The following is a 7,827-nucleotide window of genomic DNA, read 5'->3' as shown; positions in this document are numbered from 1 at the left end:
TAGTTCAGTGTTATTAACGTCACACTGTATTAGCTTCGTTAGTTCAGTGTTATTAACGTCACACTGTATTAGCTCCGTTAGTTCAGTGTTATTAGCGTCACACTGTATTAGCTCCGTTAGTTCAGTGTTATCAATGTCACACTGTATTAGCTTCGTTAGTTCAGTGTTATTAACGTCACACTGTATTAGCTTCATTAGTTCAGTGTTATTAACGTCACACTGTATTAGCTTCGTTAGTTCAGTGTTATTAACGTCACACTGTATTAGCTCCGTTAGTTCAGTGTTATTAGCGTCACACTGTATTAGCTCCGTTAGTTCAGTGTTATCAATGTCACACTGTATTAGCTTCGTTAGTTCAGTGTTATTAACGTCACACTGTATTAGCTTCGTTAGTTCAGTGTTATCAACGTCACACTGTATTAGCTTCGTTAGTTCAGTGTTATTAGCGTCACACTGTATTAGCTTCGTTAGTTCAGTGTTATTAACGTCACACTGTATTAGCTTCGTTAGTTCAGTGTTATTAACGTCACACTGTATTAGCTTCATTAGTTCAGTGTTATTAACGTCACACTGTATTAGCTTCGTTAGTTCAGTGTTATTAACGTCACACTGTATTAGCTCCGTTAGTTCAGTGTTATTAGCGTCACACTGTATTAGCTCCGTTAGTTCAGTGTTATCAATGTCACACTGTATTAGCTTCGTTAGTTCAGTGTTATTAACGTCACACTGTATTAGCTTCATTAGTTCAGTGTTATTAACGTCACACTGTATTAGCTTCGTTAGTTCAGTGTTATTAACGTCACACTGTATTAGCTCCGTTAGTTCAGTGTTATTAGCGTCACACTGTATTAGCTCCGTTAGTTCAGTGTTATCAATGTCACACTGTATTAGCTTCGTTAGTTCAGTGTTATTAACGTCACACTGTATTAGCTTCGTTAGTTCAGTGTTATCAACGTCACACTGTATTAGCTTAGCTAAGCAGTTTCAGGCTTCACTCGAATTCTGCCGCTGCGTTGGAACTGGTCACTGTTGTTGCTTGCGAAACCAAATGTCGGCTGGTGTGTGTAAACGTGCAGATTAATGGCCGGTAATATTATAATAAGATCCTCTTCATACATCAAAAGGAGCGAAATCTGATCGGCTTATTTTTTGACATGCTTTCAGAGAAAGACTCACCTAAACAAAGTTACTGGGTTACACTTTTTTCATGTTTTCTGGGTTAGTAGAAGCACCGGATTACAGCATTTACACATGGAAAAAGCAAGATTTTCATGATATGTGTCACGGTGTTGTGCGGGTTGAAGAAGGATTAGCTTTCTAATCTAATCTATTAGCTTTGTTAGTTCAGTGTTATTAACTTCACACTGTATTAGCTTCGTTAGTTCAGTGTTATTAACGTCACACTGTATTAGCTTCGTTAGTTCAGTGTTATTATTGTCACACTGTATTAGCTTCGTTAGTTCAGTGTTATTAACATCACACTGTATTAGCTTTGTTAGTTCATTGTTATTAACTTCACACTGTATTAGCTTCGTTAGTTCAGTGTCATTAACGTCACACTGTATTAGCTTCGTTAGTTCAGTGTTATTAACGTCACACTGTATTAGCTTTGTTAGTTCAGTGTTATTATTGTCACACTGTATTGGCTTCGCTAGTTCAGTGTTATTATTGTCACACTGTATTAGCTTCGCTAGTTCAGTGTTATTAGCGTCACACTGTATTAGCTCCGTTAGTTCAGTGTTATTAGCGTCACACTGTATTAGCTCCGTTAGTTCAGTGTTATTAGCGTCACACTGTATTAGCTTCGTTAGTTCAGTGTTATTAACGTCACACTGTATTAGCTTTGTTAGTTCAGTGTTATTATTGTCACACTGTATTAGCTTCGCTAGTTCAGTGTTATTAACGTCACACTGTATTAGCTTTGTTAGTTCATTGTTATTAACTTCACACTGTATTAGCTTCGTTAGTTCAGTGTCATTAACGTCACACTGTATTAGCTTCGTTAGTTCAGTGTTATTATTGTCACACTGTATTAGCTTCGTTAGTTCAGTGTTATTTACGACACACTGTATTAGCTTCGTTAGTTCAGTGTTATTAACGTCACACTATATTAGCTTCGTTAGTTCAGTGTTATTAACGTCACACTGTATTAGCTTTGTTAGTTCAGTGTTATTATTGTCACACTGTATTAGCTTCGCTAGTTCAGTGTTATTAGCGTCACACTGTATTAGCTCCGTTAGTTCAGTGTTATTAGCGTCACACTGTATTAGCTTCGTTAGTTCAGTGTTATTAACGTCACACTGTATTAGCTTTGTTAGTTCAGTGTTATTATTGTCACACTGTATTAGCTTCGCTAGTTCAGTGTTATTAACGTCACACTGTATTAGCTTCGTTAGTTCAGTGTTATTATTGTCACACTGTATTAGCTACATTAGTTCAGTGTATTAACGTCACACTGTATTAGCTTCGTTAGTTCAGTGTTATTAACGTCACACTGTATTAGCTTCGTTAGTTCAGTGTTATCAACGTCACACTGTATTAGATTCGTTAGTTCAGTGTTATTAACGTCACACTGTATTAGCTTCGTTAGTTCAGTGTTATCAACGTCACACTGTATTAGCTTCGTTAGTTCAGTGTTATTAGCGTCACACTGTATTAGCTTCATTAGTTCAGTGTGATTAACATCACACTGTATTAGCTTCGTTAGTTCAGTGTTATTAGCGTCACACTGTATTAGCTCAGTTAGTTCAGTGTTATCAACGTCACACTGTATTAGCTTCGTTAGTTCAGTGTTATCAACGTCACACTGTATTAGCTTCATTAGTTCAGTGTTATCAACGTCACACTGTATTAGCTTAGCTAAGCAGTTTCAGGCTTCACTCGAACTTCTGCCGCTGCGTTGGAACTGGTCACTGTTGTTGGTTGCGAAACCAAATGTCGGCTGGTGTGTGTAAACGTGCAGATTAAGGGCCGGTAATATTATAATAAGATCCTCTTCATACATCAGAAGGAGCGAAATCTGATCGGCTTATTTTTTGACATGCTTTCAGAGAAAGACTCACCTAAACAAAGTTACTGGGTTACACTTTTTTCATGTTTTCTGGGTTAGTAGAAGCACCGGATTACAGCATTTACACATGGAAAAAGCCAGATTTTCATGATATGTGTCACGGTGTTGTGCGGGTTGAAGAAGGATTAGCTTTCTAATCTAATCTATTAGCTTTGTTAGTTCAGTGTTATTAACTTCACACTGTATTAGCTTCGTTAGTTCAGTGTTATTAACGTCACACTGTATTAGCTTCGTTAGTTCAGTGTTATTATTGTCACACTGTATTAGCTTCGTTAGTTCAGTGTTATTAACGTCACACTGTATTAGCTTCGTTAGTTCAGTGTTATTATTGTCACACTGTATTAGCTACATTAGTTCAGTGTATTAACGTCACACTGTATTAGCTTCATTAGTTCAGTGTTATTAACATCACACTGTATTAGCTTTGTTAGTTCAGGGTTATTTACGTCACACTGTATTAGCTTTGTTAGTTCAGTGTTATTAACTTCACACTGTATTAGCTTTGTTAGTTCAGTGTTAACTTCACATTGTATTAGGTTCGTTCGTTCAGTGTTATTAACATCACACTGTATTAGCTCCGTTAGTTCAGTGTTATTAACGTCACACTGTATTAGCTTCGTTAGTTCAGTGTTATTAACGTCACACTGTATTAGCTTCGTTAGTTTAGTGTTATTAACGTCGCATTGTATTAGCTTTGTTAGTTCATTGTTATTAACGTCACACTGTATTAGCTTTGTTAGTTCAGTGTTATTAACTTCATACTGTATTAGCTTCATTAGTTCAGTGTTATTAACGTCACACTGTATTAGCTTCGTTAGTTCAGTGTTATTAACGTCACACTGTATTAGCTTCGTTTGTTCAGTGTTATTAACGTCACACTGTATTAGCTTCGTTAGTTCAGTGTTATTAACGTCACACTGTATTAGCTTCGTTAGTTCAGTGTTATTTACGTCACACTGTATTAGCTTCATTAGTTCAGTGTTATTAACGTCACACTGTATTAGCTGCATTAGTTCAGTGTTAGTTCAGGTGGCCATGGCGGAGACGATGGAGGGAGGAGCCATGGAGGGGGCGGGGCTGATGACTCCAGGGAGCCAACTGACGGAGGCGGAGCAGGTGATCGAGGAGACCAGGGTGGAGCCGTAGGAGGATGAGGTGGTAGAGGCAGGCTGGGTGGGAATTTGAGCTCTGGTGTCGTGACGGTCTCTGGCTGGGCAGTCTCTGGGCTGGACGGCGCCAGCGGTGAAGGCTCTGGGCTGGAGGGCGCCAGTGATGGAGGCTCTGGGCTGGACGGCGCCAGCGATGAAGGCTCTGGGCTGGACGGCGCCAGCAGGGAAGACTCTGGGCTGGACGGGACCAGCGGTGAGGGCTCTGGCTGGACAATCTCGGCGGGACGAAACCCCGGCTGGGCGGGCTTCTTGGCAGTTCGTGCGGCCTTTAATGGTGGATCTGCCTGGCTTGACACCAGCCCTTGGCATCCATAGTTAGGCCTGATGGCAGGCTTGTCACTGATCTCTGTGATCGGCGAATCGGCCACGCCCACAGTGAAGGAAGACCGTTGCAACAACAGCACATGATCAAGGATATGAGCAAACGAACCTGGTGTAGTAGCCGAAGGTGTCTGGAAAAGAGGAACATCCAGTCCTAGATCGAACACCTTCATAAGGACGTCCTCAATCCAGATGACCTGATGTGAGATTTCCAGGAACTCCCTCACATAATCCTCGATAGGGCGGCCATCCTGAAAACAGGTAAGAATGCGATCGGTCGGATTCTGGTGGATTCGGGATAGGCCCATATTTCTTTACGGTCGGTTGTTCTGTCACGGGTTGAAGAAGGACGCAAAGTCAGAAGGCTCCAATACAAACAGTTTACTCAAGTAACACTCACAGGTACAGGCAGGCAGGCAGGATGACGGGCAGGAACATGCACACAAAACACATCTAAATAAGACTAACAACTAGGGTTGGGTATCGGTTGGGTTTTATCCGATACCAGTACCTACTCTGTATTTTTTTAACAGTTCTTGAAACAGTACTTAAGAAAACGAAACCGCACACACTTTGTCAAAAAATAATACCCATTTATTTACAGGGCCAAACTGGACACAATATTAACTTTAAACAATATAAATACAAGTAACATATGGTAATAATAAATAAACCAATATAAAATAAAAATTCACATTTACATAATATCAAATAAAACAATATTGTATCAAAACAATTTAATAATACTGGAGATTAATAGAGATTACTACCAGGGTAATCTAATCTCGACATGACTCCAGGTTCCCATGTTTTGTCTGCTTGAACCGGTCATGTAAGTTATCTGGTCGTTGTACTAGTTACGGCAGTGCTTAGCTTGGCGAGTTTGGTATTTCATTCCCACTGCCTCTTAGCTAAAGGGCTGCCAACTCTCACGCATTGAGCGTGAGACTCACGCAATTGACCCAATTCTCACGCTCTCACGCCACACCCCCGCTTTCTCACGCTGAAGTGTCAACCCTCACAGGTTGCATTGTCAAATGCCTGAAAGATGAGTTTATCTATATATCTACCTGTTGAGCCACTCGTGATCGAATAGTTATATCGTAAATTAGCTAAAATATCCCGTAATCTATCTAGAGCGAGCGTGCATGGGAGACAGATATTGTGCTTCAAACCGCGCGCGCGCGCACGGCAGAGAGGTAAGCGAGCAAGTGACCTTGCGTGTGCACCGAAATCACGCACCGATATATTCGTTCTTATTTGGTCTGGTTACTACCGTTTAAAAACCTTACTAACGTTTACGTCGGAACCGGTTCCCTATTAGCACCGCTTTTTGGTTCCCAACCCTACTGACAACCGACAAAAACTGAATGAACTGAGGGAACTAAATACAGATACTGATGAACATAAACCATGTGACACAGATGAAGGTGATTAACAAGACACAGGTGAAGATGGACTAATGACGGTAGGCATGGTAACAGGTCAGTGGCGGGAAAACAAAAGACATGACTAAGAATGAAAACAGAAGATCAAAACAGACACAAACGTGACAATATGCCCCTTTTAAACACGGACTAACATCTGTGGCCTCGACTGCTGTGTGCAAGAACTCTTTCTCAGCGCTGAAGAATGTGTTTTCTGAGCATATTGCATAGACGAAAAGCACATCTGATCCAGCTGGCGTTTGAAAATTACCTAAATAGAAAATTCAGAGACGACTGGAAAGAGGAGGTTTCACTCATCGAAGAGAAGATTGCAGCTCTACTGAGGCTAAAGGTACGATTACATATTTCACTCCTGATTTAAAAGGTTTGATAATTAGTCGCAGTTGTCGGTGTTATTTTGTCATTGTAGATCCTTTTCCTATTTAGCACCAAAACTTTGGAACAATCTTCCTAATATTGTCCGGGAAGCAGACACAGTCTGTCAGTTCAAAGCTAGACTAAAAACACATCTCTTTGACCTAGCATTCACATAACACTCTATAGACTTCTATAATTCAATATTAGGCTGCTTAGATTAGGTCAGCCGGAACTGGGAACACTTCCCTGAAATCCTGATGTACTCGTTACATCATAAGAAGAATGGCATCCACGCTAATTTTAGTGTCTTTGTTTATCCCGAGGTTTTCCCGCAGCCCTCCGGATCCAGGCCGTTTCCAGATCTGATGAAGGACTTTCGCCTGGACCCGATGACAATGCAGTGCTGAAGTGCCAACTAGCCTCTCCCTATGGAGGATCCCTATACCACTCTACAGATAAAGCGTTGTGGAATTTTTTGGTTCACGTACCTACCCAAAATGATAAGATAAAATAAAATTCTGCATCAAAATTTATAGACAAGACAAGTAGTTTGTTTAGGCATGGTTTGTAGGGAATTACAAACCTGCGCACATATATTCAAACGCACATAACTATAGAATCAATTCTTAATGCGCGTGTGAACGGCATCAGCGTCTATCACAGGTTCGCGTTTAAAGTCTGTTTAGAGAGAACGGTGTCGTCTTAGTGGCCCCTAATTTAATAACAAATGATCATTTAGACGGAAGTGAATCAATCAAAACTAACTTTAGCTGGAAAAAACATTTTTCAAGAACCACCATAAAACCAAACCAATCTCTGTTACCTTAAATTATATGTTTATCTCTGTAAAGCTGCTTTGAAACAATCTACATTGTTAAAAGCGCTATATAAATGAGGATGACTTGACTTGACTTGATTCCATTAAACGGGTTGCAATAAGCTGAGCATGTGGGTTAAGCAGGAATAAATAGATTTTGGTGGTGTTGTAGTGGTAACGTAATTGTGTGTGTGTGTGGGGGGGGGGGGGGGGCTACTATGATATTAGATTACATAGCCTATAATAAAAGATAATAAATAACCCTGAGGACCCTTCGGGTGGCCATGGCGGTGAGGACCCTTCGGGCGGCGATGGCGGTGAGGACCCTTCGGGTGGGCGCCCCCCCAAAATTTTTATGGGGAAATTGACAGGAAAGGGGGGGATCCGGCTGCAGAGAGGGTCTTGGGCTGGGCAGGACTGGCGCAGGATCAGTGGGCTCTGGTGCAGGATCAGTGGGCTCTTGTGCATCTGGTGCAGGATCAGTGGGCTCTGGTGCAGGATCGACGGGCTCTGGCGCAGGACTGGACGGGACCAGCACATCATGGGACTCGGAACTGGACGGGCCCAGCACATCATGGGACTCGGAACTGGACGGGGCCAGCACATCATGGGACTCGGAACTGGACGGGGCCAGCACATCATGGG

Source organism: Siphateles boraxobius, unplaced genomic scaffold (assembly GCF_051911475.1).
Source record: "Siphateles boraxobius isolate OS27281-9 unplaced genomic scaffold, OSU_SipBor_1 100, whole genome shotgun sequence".
NCBI classification, from domain to species: Eukaryota; Metazoa; Chordata; class Actinopteri; order Cypriniformes; family Leuciscidae; genus Siphateles; species Siphateles boraxobius.
Note: the sequence above shows the minus strand (reverse complement) of the source record.